The 16,521-nt window shown below is 44.1% G+C and overlaps 1 protein-coding gene across 4 annotated transcripts in view; it reads right to left on the minus strand.

The window, feature by feature from the left end:
• The window catches only part of LOC144806533 (uncharacterized), a 97,595-nt gene extending 82,318 nt beyond the window's left edge, over positions 1–15,277 (minus strand). Inside the window, exons 1-4 of one of the 4 annotated variants that reach the window (XM_078672873.1) lie at positions 15,127–15,243; positions 1,902–2,010; positions 1,672–1,766; positions 1,460–1,555 (exon numbers count right to left, since the gene is read on the minus strand). The gene's annotated coding sequence lies outside the window, so the exon portion shown is untranslated. Of the gene's footprint in view, positions 1–1,459; positions 1,556–1,671; positions 1,767–1,901; positions 2,011–15,126 lie in introns of all 4 variants that reach the window. The other 3 variants (XM_078672874.1, XM_078672875.1, XM_078672876.1) reach the window with 3 other exon arrangements.
• Positions 15,278–16,521: the final 1,244 nt, after the last annotated feature.

Consider the following 16,521-nt stretch of genomic DNA (forward strand, 5'->3'; position numbering starts at 1 on the left):
GCCACTACCACTAGACTATACTCATCCTCCCGAAAAAGAATATAGCAGCCATGGTTGCTGTTTTTTTATTTTATTCAACTAACAACCATAGACAAAGCCAATAGTTCTGGCTTGTTACAAAAACACATGATGGCATTGGTACACAACAGCCAGCATCTCCGTAAAAGGTTGCCACAAAGTTAACAAGATGAAGCGGATATTCTCCAGCGTGCTCAGTGCCAAGCACTGTGCCATCCACAGTGCTAATCTATATGTAGAAAGTCTTCACATAGCAAAACAATAATCTGAATGACAGAGCACAGCTCAAACACGTTATAAAAGGGACTCAAGTGGGTCCACAGCTCTGAGAACAATAGTAGCACAAGTCCAATTATATATGCAACGGAAATATTTTATTCATAAGTCTTCTCAAATGTTGACACGTAGAGACAGAAACAAGAACAGCCGACACGTGTTTTGTCTTGGGACGACTTTTTCAAGGCTGTTTAACAGAATAATACATTTAATTCATCACTTTTTAACCCCTTCGGGCTGATGACGAGCTCAGCTCGTCATGGGCGTAACCTGCGCTACGCTGATGACGAGCTGAGCTCGTCACGTAACGCGGGTTTTTCAAAATCGCAGCGCGCAGCGGGAAAACCGCTAGCGCGCATGCGGTTAGGTGTTATTCACAAATAATGTTTTTGTATGTAGAAAAACTTATTAAGATTCTAATAAAAACATGCCTGTAGAAGAAACAAGAAGGGATAGAAAGGAAGGTCTTAAAGGGTTGGTTAAAAAAGGGAAACGAAGGGAAAATGTTGGGAATATCCAGTGAATCACAAAGACACCCAAGTACGCAAATTGAAGCTCCAAGTGAAAGAAAGAAAAAGTAAATTAAAATGAAAAATAGACCCAATCTCCATATAGTAAGCCAATTCCAAATCCAAGGATAATTAGTGACTGACCACTTCCAAAGTGAAAAAATTCCAGAGAGAAACATATAAGTAAATACCTAAGTTGAGAATGTTATGAATTTCATGTGAGGTGCTTCTAAGCTTTTCAAAGGGTATTCTGATGAGGTAGTATGGCTGCCAAGCTAGAAGATGTTCTGCAAATACGTAGTATGAATACTAAAAATAAAATAAAGGCGAAAATCCACGTGTTATTCCTATACAATCTTCTTATATGTTTTACAACTAGCTCCTCAAAGTCCTGATTGATCTCATCAAAACATAGATCCACATGACCTTTCATACCAGCTAAAAATATATTTACTGGAAAGGTATATATGTGATGTAGTATAGTCAAAACTATATATATATATATTGTTTTGACTATATATATATATATATATATATATATATATATATATATATATATATATATATATATATATATATATATATATTGTAACTAATGCAAGATACAATGAATGGTTTAACTCATGTGGGCTGCTTAGTAACAATCCAAAACTTACTAAATCCAATGAAGAGTACTGGGCCCGCAGTCTAATAACCAGCAGTAAGATGGAGCATCCGAAATATGAGACCCCTCACAGCGTAAGTACCAGCAGCTAAAGAGATCAGTATAGGTGATAGTAAATGTAAAGTATCAAAATATTACTTAAATCACCTATTTCTAAAAGCCAGCTATACAGTGACCCCAACAACCTTTCTTCCCAGCACTTACTTTAGAGAAGAGTATCTGTGGCCCAAGTAGTCGGTCAGAAATATTTTCTCTGTGTCGAGTGAACCTTCGTAGTAGTTATACGTAAGTAAAGAGTCCTGGAACGACAAGTAAGAAGAAACCAGAACATTGGTATGCAAACTATTGGACAACAGGTAGTGTGCTCTTGCACTTGCCCTAATCGTCAAACATCGAAAAGCCTGAAGAAGCCATCAGATACAGGGAACACTTACTTATAAATATTCAGAACGATCTTCTACTTCAATATCGGTGAGAGCGCCCTGATAGCGAGCATAAACCACTTAGTAATGGTATGGTCAGAAAGCCTCCGGGTGTAGGCAGCTAAATGGAAAAACATTTAAATAGGCCATTAGGTCAGTGGTAGTATCGAGCATATAGAGTGCCTTGAAGGCACCAGGTTGAACAAGCAAACCAATGTTGAGACAAAACAAGAACAATACAAACTCATCATAGAAATAATAAGTAGATGTTACGTCCTCTGTAGTTGTGTCCCTGCGTGGACACCGTTCTGCCATTGCTTTCTTGATGTCCCTGTGCGGATACCGTACCAGCCGTGAGGTCATCAGCTGACAACTGTCCGTTGACAGCTGATCCCTGCACTGCTTTGACAAGTTACGCTAGAGCTCCCCTGGAGCCTGTGTTGGCGATTATAAATGAAGAACTTCTTCGCTTATTATCTGGTGTGTATCGGAGTTCTTTACAAAGTGGCGACGAGCACCAACACTAGAACTCAGCACTTAAGGAAATATACAAGGATACAGTCATAGAAGATACGCGATTTCAAGTACTTCGTGTCAGGTGAATTCCAAGATTTGCAAAGAATAAATTGATGTCGTTAACATCAGTGCACTTAAGGTCGGAGAACAGTCAAATATGTAATTAAGGTGAACACAGTAAACTCAAACGAGTAAAATTTCTGAAGAAAAAGAAACTTGATAAAATTTGAACATGCAGAAATGAACTTTGGCTAAAATACTTACTTGGAACTTGCGATCGAAATAAGAAGTAACAAGGAAAAATTATCGGAAAAAAACGTACTACAACAAAGAAACCAAGCAAGAATTTTCAGCGAGCCACAAGCCAAACTTCATCTAAAAGTCTAAACAGCAAGTAAGCTTCGAGCAACACATTTCAAGTTAATTTTTAAAAATTTGACACTCTCTCTTCAACTTTTAATATTGCTGGAATTACATTCTGACTGGAAAATACACTTGCTGAGGTACACAACTGCCTTAACGAACACTCACCAACTGCCGCATTGAATTATTCTTCCTATGTCATCAGTCCATCTGTGTAAATGTCAGCGACGTAGTCGAACGCCTCTAACGTCAAGCGGCCATCTTTAAAGAAATAAATCAGCAGTCCAGTTTACCTGCCTTGTACGTCAGTGCCAATTTAAAAAAAATAAAGAAGGAAAAATAAACGCTTCTCATCCACACAGCCGGAGTGTAATTAAGAAGCATCTTACTAGCAGAAGGGATCCTCAAGGATATATAAATAAAGAACTTATTCGCCATTATCTGGTGTGTATCGGAGTTCTTTACAGTAGATCTCTGGTGGAACAGGTCACCCACCCCACCCCCATCGAGGAGCGAAAATCCTTAGTCACTTGGCAGAACTTTGCTGCCATCTCAGAGGTTGATCTCCTCAAATGCATCCGCGAAATCAAACCCTCCAACCATTCTTCTGACCCCATACCCAGTGGCATCGCCATTGATTTCTATACTAGAACTCTCTCCTACTGGACCAGGCTAGTCAATCTCTTCCTCAGTCAAGGATCCCTCTCAATTGTCCTCAAAACTGGACAGGTTTCCCCCCTTCTAAAAAAAACCTCTGCAGCTGCAAATGACCTCAATAACTTCCGCCCCATCACCAATCTCCCTTTTCTTCCAAAGATCACAGAAAAATGTGTTGCAAAACAACTCTCCCAACACATTATGGACAATAATCTCCTCAACATGTTCCAGTCAGGCTTTATACAAAACTGCAGCACTGAAACAACCCTGCTGCAAGTGATCGATGCGCTGCATATTCTCGATTCTCGGGGGAATCGTGCCTTCTGATTCTTCTTGACCTCTCTGCAGCTTTTGACACTGTTAATCACAACACCCTCCTTAACATTCTCCGACAGAGATTGGGTGTTGAAGGCACAGCACTCAAATGGTTTGCCTATTTCCTCTCGGACAGATCCCAAATGATCAAGATTGCGAACAGTCTGTCGTCTCCACTGGTGGTTGGTCAAGGCGTACCTCAAGGTTCTATCCTTGCTCCCACTCTGTTCAATCTCTACCTGGAACCATTAGGGAACCTTCTAAGCATATCTGGAATCCTCTACCATCTTTATGCGGATAACACCCAAATCTACCTCAAGGTGTCTTCCCCTCATGATCTCTCACTACTCAGCTCTACTCTCAATGCTATTCACAACTGGATGTTAGCTCACCAACTCGTTCACAATCCCTCCAAAATGGAATTCCTCCTCTTATCTAGCTCTCTCTCTCCGCCTCCTGTTCAATCCTGGATGGATCAATCAAATCTACTCAACAGTAAACCCATCATTGTGGACTGTGCTAAATCCTTAAGTGTCATACTTGACAAAAGACTCAACCTAATCTCACACATCAATTCCATGGCCAAGAGCGCACGTTATCAGCTGCGCCTTTTATGGGGGATTCTCCGGTTCTGCCCGGAGAATGACCTAAAAACCTTGGTCCAATCGCTAGTTCTCTCTAGACTGGATTATTGTAATTCTCTTCTGACTTGGCCTTCCCAAATCTCACCTCTCCCCCCTCAAATCCGTCCTCCATTCAGCAGCTCGCTTCATTTCAGGGTCCAAACGAAGTGACCACATCACTCCTATCCTATCTTCTCTCCGATGGCTTGCCATCGAGGCTAGAGCTATCTACAAAACAGCGTGCATCACCCACAAAGCTTTGCACTCTTCCTCCCCTCGCTATCTGGCGAAGGAACTGAAATTGGCTGGAGGCTCAAGACCTTCTCGGAATGCGGAAAAGTTCCTGCTTGAGCCCCCTCCTTCAAAAGGCAAAAATTGATGGCACAAACGTTCTCAGGTAATGCTGTGAGAATCTGGACCTCGCTTCCTCCTTCGCTCCGCTCCGTGCCATCACCTCCATCCAGATCTTCAAAGCGGACCTCAAATCTCTTTTATTCCAAAGACACTTTCAGAACTAATTCCCTCCTTCTCAGACCTCGCCAGGAAGTTCTTTAATCATTGTAAATTTGTCACTTATATTTATATTTTTGTTTGTACATCCTGTGCTTGCTGCGTTTGATATTGTGCTCCTTTTGCCTGCGTTGTTTTGATTCTATGGCCTGCTATTTTTGCCAGGAATTCCTTTAGTAGTGGAGTCCGGGAGAGTTGTTCATTTTACCCGCAATCCGTCCTGCGCGCCTACCAACGTCCCCTCTCTGCAGAGCCCAGTATTCGTGGAAGCTCTCCCATCTGAGGAACTGACACAGAAGGTTGGAAGTCGGCATAGCAGCATAGCAGCATAGCTCACACCTACCTACTTTTTTGTTCCCAGCCCTTTTTCCAGCCCTCTATTAGCACTTCACCCACCCCATTATTAAAAATAAAAGGAATAAGCTCTAAAACAGCCGCGACCAGCCGATATCAGTGCCAACTCGCTGATCTGTCTGCTACAGAAACGGAAGGTTGGCGTGGAAGCGTGGGGATTGTTTATTCTGTAAATTGTACGGTGGAGAGACCTACGTACCATCCGGTCTGCAGTTAGAGGTATTCACTAGCTGCACAACTGTTGCCCCAGCTGATGCCCCAGTATACGATTGTCGACATAGGAGAGGCAACGAGGAGGGAACAAGTGCTACTAGGGCATTGGCCACGGGGAGCAGTAGCTGGACCTTGGAAGTGGCTACCAAATCACCGAAATGAGGTCAGGAAGAGTCAGGCAGACCCCTGCCCAGAAACCCAAGAGCGAAAAACAAATCAATAAAAAAAAAACAAGGTTCAAAATCTGAAGGTTGTGACTCAAAGTAAAAAAGTCCACTCTTATCGCCTCTCTTAACAATGTTCAGAAGCATAGAGAAAGGCACTAAAAGAAAGCCAGCCCCTAAATGTATCACGTGAAACTAAAGTACAATTCACTTTTTATAATTTTTTGTTATCTCAACTCTAAGAAAAAAATATCTAAAAGAAATAAAAACATATATATTTCCAATATGCTCTGTAGAGTCTACTTGGATTGACCTTGTGTTTGTTGTGTGCAGTGTCAGCTTCGAGGTTAATCACCCCTTTTTATATACCTTTTGGACCCTCTAGCAAGGGCCATTACATCCCTAGGCAGGGTACTTTCTTTTGTTCTATTCACGGTGACATGTAATGGTACCTGCTTTGGAATGACAAGTAAAGAGGACCCATGTCTGAGCATTGATCACGTTCAGGTGGACAGAACAAAAAGTGATGACATTATACACACTGTTTACCCACGATCAAAACCTCTGTCTTCTTAGCATTGAGCTGAAGACAGTTATCTGTCATCCAGCACGCTACTGCCAAAAGTCCAGCCCGAAACTTGGGGGCCTCAAGGTCGGCCCTCCCACTCAGTGTCACCGCCAGCTGCGTGTCATCAGCGTAAGAGACCATATTCATGTCCCAACGCTTGCCGACCGCAGCCAGCGGTTGCACATACAGGTTAAACAAAGTGGGGCTCAGTGCCGACCCCTGAGGCACTCCCTGTTCGAGTGCACAGGATTTAGACTCAAAGGGCGGAATCGCTACCCTAAATGAACGATCAGCTAGAGACCGGAACCAGTCAAGTACAGTGCCAGAGATACCAGCCAGCTCCAGACGTTACAGCAGAATCGAGTGTGAAACCGTGTCGAACGCGGCACTGAGGTCAAGTAACACCAGTGCCGCGGTCTGACCAGAATCAAGCACTGACCGCAGATGTTCCGTCATCGAGAGCAGAGCTGTCTCCGTGCTGTGACCGGCACGAAAACCATTCTGGGTAGGATCTAAGATTTTGGCCCTCTGAAGATGTTACGACAGCAAGCCATTGACATGGGCCTCTGCCACCTTTGCAACCCATGGCAGCAAGGAGATAGGTCGATAATTCTCCAATTTAAGGGGGTCTGACGTAGGTTTCTTTAAGATCGGGGTAACGAAAGCCTGTTTCCATTTGATTGGCACAATGCCCGAGGAAAAAGACAGGTTCATGAGCTGACGTAGAGGGGGGAGACAAAGAATGGAAGGTTCCCTAAACTGCGCCGGTCTAAGAGGGCCCGCAGGAGATCCTGATTTTACTTTAGTAGCCAGCCTGTTAAACACCTCCTCCGATAGGGAGGGAAAGGTCGATAGGACTACATTCACGGGCGAAATAGCTCTCGATACCTTGCTCGAAAGAGTAGAGCAAGGAAAAGAACGATAAATAGCCTGAACCTTTTCCAAAAAAGAAGGCCACTAGATCTTCACAGTGGGATTCAGAACAAATTTCTACTATGGGAGCTCTTTTCACAGTCAGGTCCTTCAAGACTTTAAAGATCAATTTCGACGCATTAGAGCTATTTTTAAACTCCTCAGAGTAGTAGGCCGCACGGGCCCTGCATATGGCTCTATGATAGCCTTTGAGTTTAGCGAGGTATATGGTCTTTCCCCCAGCTTCGTAGGTTTTCCGCCAAACCCTTTCTGCTTGTTTACATTCTTTCTTCAGTAGTGTCAAGGCACTTTCGTACCATGGGCTAGGTTCAGAGGAACGGCATTTGCTCCATGTGGCAGGAATCAAAATATCTAGGGCCCGGCTGATCCAGGCACAGAAGATATCATATCCAGATTCTACCTCATTAAAGGAACCAAGCGGGTTTTCAACGAGAAAGCGATGAAAATCATCAAGCTTCAATTTTATCCAAGGACGTTTGAAAATGACTCTATCTGAAGGTTTAAAAGGAAGATCACCGATCATAAGATGCAATTTCACTAAAAAGTGATCAGACCAGGCGACCGGGCTTGGCTGCAACACCTTGGCCCCCTCCAGATTCGAAAATATGGGGTCCAATATATGTCCACCCACATGTGTAGGGTGAGTGACCAACTGGCTTAACTGTAGTGCCTCCAGATCTGCAATGAAGCTGTTGATCGATGAGGTGATGTGACGATCCAGATGGAGATTGAGATCTCCAAGAATGCTAAAATTGGCAGAGCCCACAGCAAGAGAACTAACCATTTCAGGAAAAGCTTTCCTGAAGGCAGTGTCATTGCTAGGCGGGCGGTAAACCAAGAGTCCAGAGAACGAAAAATTATGGCTGACCGTGACCTTGAAGTGTGCACTCTCGCAGCCAACCAAATTCAGTGCCTTCCAGACACAAGGATAACAAGACTTAGCTACCATAGCAATCCCCCCTCCCCTCGAATTACGATTATGGGTACAGATGGAATATCCCTGCGGGACTGCCAGATTCACTACAGCTGTAGCCTCCTCCGATAGCCACGTTTCAGTCATGAGGAGAACATCTGGGGCCTCATCCATAATGAGATCATGGATCGCAGCATCATTTTTAACCATCGATCTCACATTAAGGTGTAAAACACTAGGTTTTCGGTGGGTCCAAGACCCTGCCTGTGGTAGATCAGCATTAATAAGCTCAGAGGACGCTGAGACGGGAGTTGGGGACCTAAGGGAAAAGTTGCCACAAGCGCAACTGAAAGGACCACATAGCGGGTCAAAAGGCCCACGGGCACAACATGGGGACAGTTGTCTAACGTTCAACAACTCCTCCTTAGAATACGAACCTCCTGTCAATGGAGGGGCAGAGTCCCTGGCGCCTAGCGCCTCCTTAGCGCTGACGGGCGCAGACGGGCCTGATTCTGGCTCGACTCCCGCGCGATTACGGCGCGATTACGGCGTTCCCGCAGCGCGTCACCGCTGCGCATCTTCATGACAGGTTTAAATAGGCGACTCGCCTGCACGCATGGGCAGTAGAGCGCAGACCTAAATGGCGTCACAGCACGTCCCTACCCCCAAGATGGCCGCGAGGCGTGAATACCTGCCGAAAGATCCGCAAAAACAGCGGTGAGTATGACGATTAAAGTGCAGGTATGCGCTAAAGATCTACTTAAAAACAGGGAATAATAAAGTAAATAAAAGAAAAAGTAGACGAAAGAGGGAGTTTAAAAAGATGCACTCGCAGTTTCAAATTTTATCGCCCAGCACCTGATGTCTAAGTATCCAGCGTCAGCGTTATACAAGCATACCTTATCCAAGGGCAAGCTGGCAGTGAAATTCGTCTTAAATAGGCGACTCGCCTGCACGCATGGGCACTAGAGCGCAAACCAAAATGGCGTCACAGCACGTCCCTCCCTACCCCCAAGATGGCCGCGAAGCGTGAATACCTGCCGAAAGATCCGCAAAAACAGCGGTGAGTAGGACGATTAAACTGCAGGTATGCGCTAAAGATCTACTTAAAAACCGGGATTAATAAAGTAAATAAAATCAAAAGTAGACGAAACAGGGAGTTTAAAAAGATGCACTCGCAGTTGCAAATTATATCGCCCAGCACCTGATGTCTAAGTATCCAGCGTCAGCGTTATACAAGCATACCTTATCCAAACATGGATCAAAAAACATACAAACAAGAGTCAACAATAATCCCTTCAGGGAGATTAACGACACCAGCTATCAGTTTAATCAAGATCAAAAATTCAACCAAGAATCAAAATCGCAGCCTCGACAAGGAGAAATAGCCATCGATCAAAATGTGTTCTCGGAGATCTCTAAATCTTTACTGAACACATTAAAGACAACAATAACGGCATTTAATATGCAAAGTGATAAAAATGGACATACAAATAGACCTCATGAATATTATTGCATCACAAATTGCAGGGATTAACACCAAACTGGAAAACATGAACAACTTTATTTCAAGAGTACAGGCAAAGTACTCTGCTCAGTGCGCTTGTAGCCCAATAATTGACAAATTAAGTCTTCTGCCTGTACTTCTCGAGCAGATAATATCAATTAATAAATCAAGCTTGGGAGGTAACAAAAAGAAAGAAGAACCAACAAACGATAAGGGAGTAAACATCAAAGTTCTCCTAAATTCAAGATCTAATAAAGATGAAACTGGTAACCATGAAGACTTGTTTGGCAACAGGAACTCAGAAATTGTAGATAAGGACAAACCAGTAGAAGTTAACCAGACAACAGAACGTGGTGGAGAGTCACCCGGGAATTAAGCGAATGTACCGGGGACCAAAGGAACACTATGAAAAGAAAAGTAGATAACAAACAAGGGCCTAAGAATAAGCCCACTCGAGCGGGGACTACAACCGGAAATTCTCAAATAATGACGCTAAAGGAGTCTAAAGATCACCAGAGCAAAAGTGGTCACGACATTGACTCCATCAAAGGTGACCTGACAAATCACAAACAACTCGGACTCAGGGCGAGTAACATACCATCTCATAATGCCCGGCTCGAAATAGAACTGGGAGATAAAGCTGTAAACATACGAGGTCAACACAAATCCCATACAATAAACACGGAACATAACATTATAGGAATTTGTGAGGTTGGAAGGCGTGAGAATAAAAGTGTTCTTGACAAACAAGAAAACTCAAACCTGGAGACCCAAAAGCGCGGAGATAGCATGATTGAAGGTAAAAAAATAGATTTCCCAAAGGTGTCTGGTCATGCTGAAACTCAGCCATGGGTTGAAAATCAAATGATCCCTCTATCAAAACAGAAAGGTGATAACATCCGAATGAATGTGCGCCAGGAATCGGCAACTCTGGAATATTCAGGACGCAGACAGGGTGACATCCTTGCCTTGGCCCCTGAGCTGGCAGACAATATCCAACACGTAAACATAAAAGTAGAAATAAAAGATGACATAAAGCAAATTAAAATCGAAAAAAAGAGGGGAGACGCACCACAACAGTCATGTGACCGCAATATTTCATCGAAATGGCAATTATTGCTAATTCCAGAATATGAGTCAAAAGGTTTGCATGACATTCTGAATAGGAGGAATATACTGAAATTAACAGCAAATATACCAGTCTTAAATTATTTGACAACAGCAAATCTACTGGCAGTAGAATTCATAGCAATGACAAACCAGAAAAACAAGGAACAAACACTGACAACTTGGCAGACTGAAATGGACGTTCAGAACATCATGAACGCTAAGGCACAATTCGAAGCCTCGGGAATTAAACTATCAAGACCAATGAAACCTCGCTACCCGGAACCTTTAAACAGCAATTTAAACATCAATTATATCAGTCAAAGGCAAAAAGAAATCTCATCGAATAATCAAACACTACTTAAAGGAGCAATTGGCAGCAGCCTTCCTACAGCACTGAATAGAGCCCGACAGAATGACCTGGCATTTAGAACGGAGGGGCCTAAGGATGACTGGGGCTGGCTGCCAGGATCACTAAATACGAACTCACGCAATTGACCGATGGAAAAGGAACCAGCCGTTCAAGACTTAAGAAACAGACTTAAGAAACATACAAATGCTCTCATGGAACATCGCGGGGGCAAATGGGTCCCGCCCAGACAAATGGGAAAATACGACATTATAGCATTGCAGGAAACCTGGGCACTAGACGACCTTCCTCTAATAAATTACATACACTACAGAGTCCCAGCAACCAAAACTAAAACTTATGGTCGGCCGAAAGGGGGCCTGGCAGTCTACATATCCACAGAGCTACAAATTGATTCCAAACAGATGGCCTCAGTAGGACAAAACATCCAACTGATCAAACTAACTGCCGGGTCTGCGCAGACATCCAAAACTGTCCTGCTGATAAATACATACGCGCATCCGTCGGCTAAGGAAAAAGCAGCGCACAATACGCAATTAATTATGACCATCACAAATATCAGGACTACTTTTCCTTCATGGGACCTGATACTTACAGGAGATTTTAACTCCAACTTAATTCATACCCCGGATGAGGATGACCTGCTAGCATCGGACAACAATACCAGCCAACGATGTTTAAAGTGGATCAAGCAGGACAAGGCTTAATTAATGCTCTAGAGTTTCTCGGGTTAAGAGTAATAAATGGCAGAACCCCAGATGACTTTCCACCTAAACACACATTTCACGGGGGAAAGATAAGATCAAGATTGGACTATACAGCCATTTCAGTATCATTGATGCCATTCCTCTCCCACTTTTCTATTGAGTACACAACCAAGAGTGATCACTCACTACAACTCATACACTTCAGGTTAAAAATCACTAAACATCAGGTAAATACAATAGTGGAAGGAAACACACAAACGGTTGACCTAAAGCGCCTCAAATGGTCAAATGAAACAATGGAAACACTTCAGCAACAAATAAAAAAGAAGATAGGTGCAAGCAGAGCAGAAGCCCAGACTTTCATTCAAGCCTGGGAAAAATTGACAGCAGATTTATCTTCTCTAATGTCGTCTGGACAAAGGCAGACAAGAAATCATGGCCAATAAAAGTCCTCGGAAAAAAAAACAACTGAAGGGCTACAATCCTTGAAATGCAATCTCAAAAAAGAAATAAGGAGGCTAAAAAGAACAGTACCTGACACAGCAGCCTGGGACAGTGTACGGCAGCTAAGGAAACGGTATGAAAAAGAACTCTGGGAAGAAAAAAGAAAAATGAATGACAAATTCTGGGCAGAACTGCTCTGCATCTCTAAGAAATCAAACTCAAAACAGTTTTGGCTTACCATAAATAAACTGCAGAGACCAGCGAACGTATTATCGTCAAATATCCAAGAAGGCGAGTGGGTGGAATTCCTGACCTCGAGGTTTTTTTAAACAAATGCCCAAGATGCAGCAGAAAGAAACCGCCAGACTTTAGCCGAGGGAAATGACAATTCCATCAGGATCATAGAAACCACCAGCTCAAAAGAAGTCTAAACCTCACATAAGGAAAAGAACCCATCGATACCAGCGACAAGTTACTCATTCCTGTCAAGCGAAGGAGCTAGACGCACAATAAAGAATGCCCAAAATGACGGCGCTCCTGGCCCTAAGGGAATCCCCCAAGCAATCTTTAAACATGATACATCGTTCTGGAGCAATTACCTACTTGGCCTATATCAAGAAGTAGAGCTCTTAAACTATATACCAGCAAATTGGCAAGGTTCGATACTGACCCCTATATTTAAAGGAGGAGACAAATCAAATCCAGCACACTACAGGTTGATAGCCCTCCTGGATGTTGAAGCCAAATACTATGCTACTCTGGTGTTAGAAGAGCTCAAGGCTTGGTCTGACAACCTCAATCTTATCCCGACCAACCAGACAGGCTTCAGGAAAGGTATAGGAACGACTACTAACATCTTAGGTCTATCAATAATGGCAAACAAATATAAGCAGAGGAAACAACATCTCTACCTCTGCTTCATAGACCTAAAAGCTGCTTTTGATAGTGTTGATCGCCACCTCCTGTGGAAAAAGCTCCGAGCATGGGACATTCCTGAAAGGCTATTTAAAGGCATACTGTTATTTTATACAAATATGTGGTTAAGAATGAAGATAGGCGATGGGTCCTGGATATCGAGGAAGTTAACAACTACCAGAGGCCTCAAACAAGGGTGTGTCCTGGCCCCTCACCTTTTTAACCTGTTTTTGTTGGATCTTTCTCAGAGGCTGGACTGTACCAACTCCCATCCACCGAAATTTGGAAAATTGAGACTCTCTCAGCTCTCATATGCCGATGATGTCGTGCTAATGAGCAACACAAAAGTCGGTCTTCATAGAAGTGTGAATGAAATGTCAGCTTACATTTCAGAAAACAAACTTGAAATAAATACATTGAAGACCAAAATAATGGTGATAGGTAGCCAACTGAGGCGTAAACATATAATCTGGCTTAATGGTAACCAACTAGAGGAGGTAAAAAAATACAAGTATCTGGGATTCTACATTGACGACTCAAGAAATCTCACGGAGCAAAAAGGGTATACGGCACAGAGAACAACCGCCCTTACATTTGCCTTCAGCTTACTGGCTAAAAAGTTGAAGGGTCCTTCATATAAACCTTTGCTTGCCGTAATGAAGGCAAACATTCTACCTACAATAACATATGCCAGCATTGCTTTTCATGGAGAAGACGGAGAGGTTTTAAATCAACTGGTAGCTTCAATCTACAAAACAAATTTCAGATACAAAGGTCGGCCTCCCCAGCCCAAGTGTGCCTGGAATTCGGCATACTAAACGAAGTCTTGGGCAGAATGTATGCGACAGTCAAAACCTGGTATCATTTAAAACTAAATGTAGCTACCTCACAAATCAACGAAGCACTTTGGTCGGAAGTAAATGAGGACAAAACTTACCCTTTTCATCAATATCTATTCAAATCTCTCTCAATTACATGTACAACAGAATTATGGAACAAAAACCTCCCATACCAATCATTCAAACAAGCAATAAACAAAGTTTCAAAAATTCATTCATCTCAGCTGGACAAAAATAACTTTAGAACAAGGTCACACGCCTGGATGGTGATAAATGACTATAAGTCCCTTGTTCCGGCACCTTATTTGAGCATACCGTTCTCAATGAATGTAAAAAAACAATTAATGACATTACGCTTTGGTAAACTTCCATCTTTGGCAGACCAGCCAGCCTGGGCGCACACAGGTTCTAAATTATGCCGGCTGTGCAACTTCCACAAACAAGATTAATGTAAGAGGTATTAGGTCATGCAGAGCGGCAATAACAGCGTGCCTAAATCCGGAAGATCCCCTTCTGAACGGCAGACTGATTAAATTCCTTAAAGCATTTACTAAGCTTGTTAAAAAGTCTGGAAACTCGGTCAAAGAGGAAGACGGTCGATCCTATTGTATTGTATTTTTCATAATGAATTTTTAGAAGTATCAGAAGAGATTAAATGAATGTATGGTTATTCTTGTACTATAATGATTTTCTCTCTTATTGTTGGTCTTTTTAAATGCGGGTTTTAAATTGTTTAATTAACTAAACAATAAACTTTTGATTTGGTTCCTTCGCGGCCCGGCCGCCGTGCCAGCGCAGCATCAATTCCGCGCCTGCGCGGCGCGTTCTATGGAGCGGGCAAGGCCGTGACGGAACCACTCCGTCACAAGCACAGCGCGCCTGTGGCTCGTGACGGAACCACTCCGTCACGAGCATGGCGGTGCCGCGCGGCTCCCCCCTAGCGCTGCCGCGGATTTACCGCCGCAGCCAAGGGGTTAAATAAATAAAATAAATAAAAACAAACACCAGTAATCAGACACCAGGGACATCACCTGGTATTTCACAAACACACACACGATGAATGGGATTACATGGAATTGTTTGACTATGGCGATGACGTTCATTGTCTCTATTTTGTTCTTCATAAATAACAAAAAAAACACAACAACAAAAACCATAAGATCCAATAAAAATATTATTAAACACACACACACGGTTGGGCGCTTTGAGGACACCTCACCTCTCCTTGTGCACCGGTCAGTGGGGGCTGCAGGGCCTGTGGGAGAGGGGGGTCACCGGGTCCGGGGGCCCGGCTGCCTGTGAGGAGTGGGGCCCGGTGTGTTATTCCGAACAAAATATGGCGACTCACAGTTGCGCAGCCGCAGGACCGCGCGTCACAGCTGCGCATGTGCGTGGAAAAGACACTACCACCTGTTGCAGAGCAATCAAAAAGTGCTGGGCAATACACTGACTGCAGGTGTGAACAGCCCTAGACAGAGGACGCTCAGCGTCACTGCGCCTGCGCAGAGGAAAGACACTCCCCCCTCACAGAGGAATTGAACCGAGGAGCTTTGCACTTCCATACCTCTCACCCTGTGCTGTGGCGCGAGGCGCCTCGTGCTCCCTGGCGCGAGGCAGTTGTATCTCATTCATTGTGTTCCCGCGCGGACACTGTCATTCTTGTGCTTCTTAGTGTCCCGGCGAGGATCCCGTCCCACCTGTGCAGGCCCTGAGCTGTCGGAGCCTTCGTTGCGCTCCGTACTGTCGGGGCCTGTGTTGTGAACTAAATAAAGAAATATTTCTTGCAATGACTTCTGGAGTTCGATTGCCTTAACAGCGGTGTCTGTCATTAGCGCATGCGCAGTTCACTATGATTACTTTAACCCGCGCTGTAGAAAGCAGTCTATCCTCAGGGCAGGAAACTGTGTCTGTCCTCAGCGCATGCGCAGTTGTTCACCCGAGGCCCATCTTTTAACCCGACCACAGCAAGGATCACAGCAGCCACATTGAACCCAAGGTGAGGTCCAGAGTTACAAAGATTGTCTGCTGCTGGAGGGTCTCGAGCCTGCTCTCCGGGGTTCTTTTGTTGTTGCATTGATCGATGATTATTTTGTGTGAACAATGCTTATTGGCCCTCACTGCTGGAGTTGGGTCTCTTTTCAAGGCCTCAGCAAACGGGGACATTTGTTTCACCTGAAAAGTCTGTGATGAGAAGATCGACTTGAATCCCGTTTGTGGCTTTCACCAGAGTGAAGGGGGGCAGCCCCGTCAATCGAAAGTGAAAGAACGCACTCCCGGGCAGCACCGACCGCGCCTCAGGTAAACAAGCATTGGCAACGCACTCCCAGGCAGCACCGACTGCGCCTCATTGTATCTAGGCCTGCAAAGCATCATCTGATGAGGATAAAACTCCCCAAATATGTCTCAACCTCACTAGGGCCTCAGTAACCAGGCAGCGGTCAGCCAATGCCCATCAGGTAAACAAGCATTGGCAACGCACTCCCAGGCAGCACCGACCGCGCCTCAGGTAAACAAGCATTGGCAACGCACTCCCAGGCAGCACCGACTGCGCCTCATTGTATCTAGGCCTGCAAAGCATCATCTGATGAGGATAAAACTCCCCAAATATGTCTCA

This window comes from Lissotriton helveticus (assembly GCF_964261635.1).
Source record: "Lissotriton helveticus chromosome 1_1 unlocalized genomic scaffold, aLisHel1.1 SUPER_1_unloc_80, whole genome shotgun sequence".
NCBI lineage: Eukaryota > Metazoa > Chordata > Amphibia > Caudata > Salamandridae > Lissotriton > Lissotriton helveticus.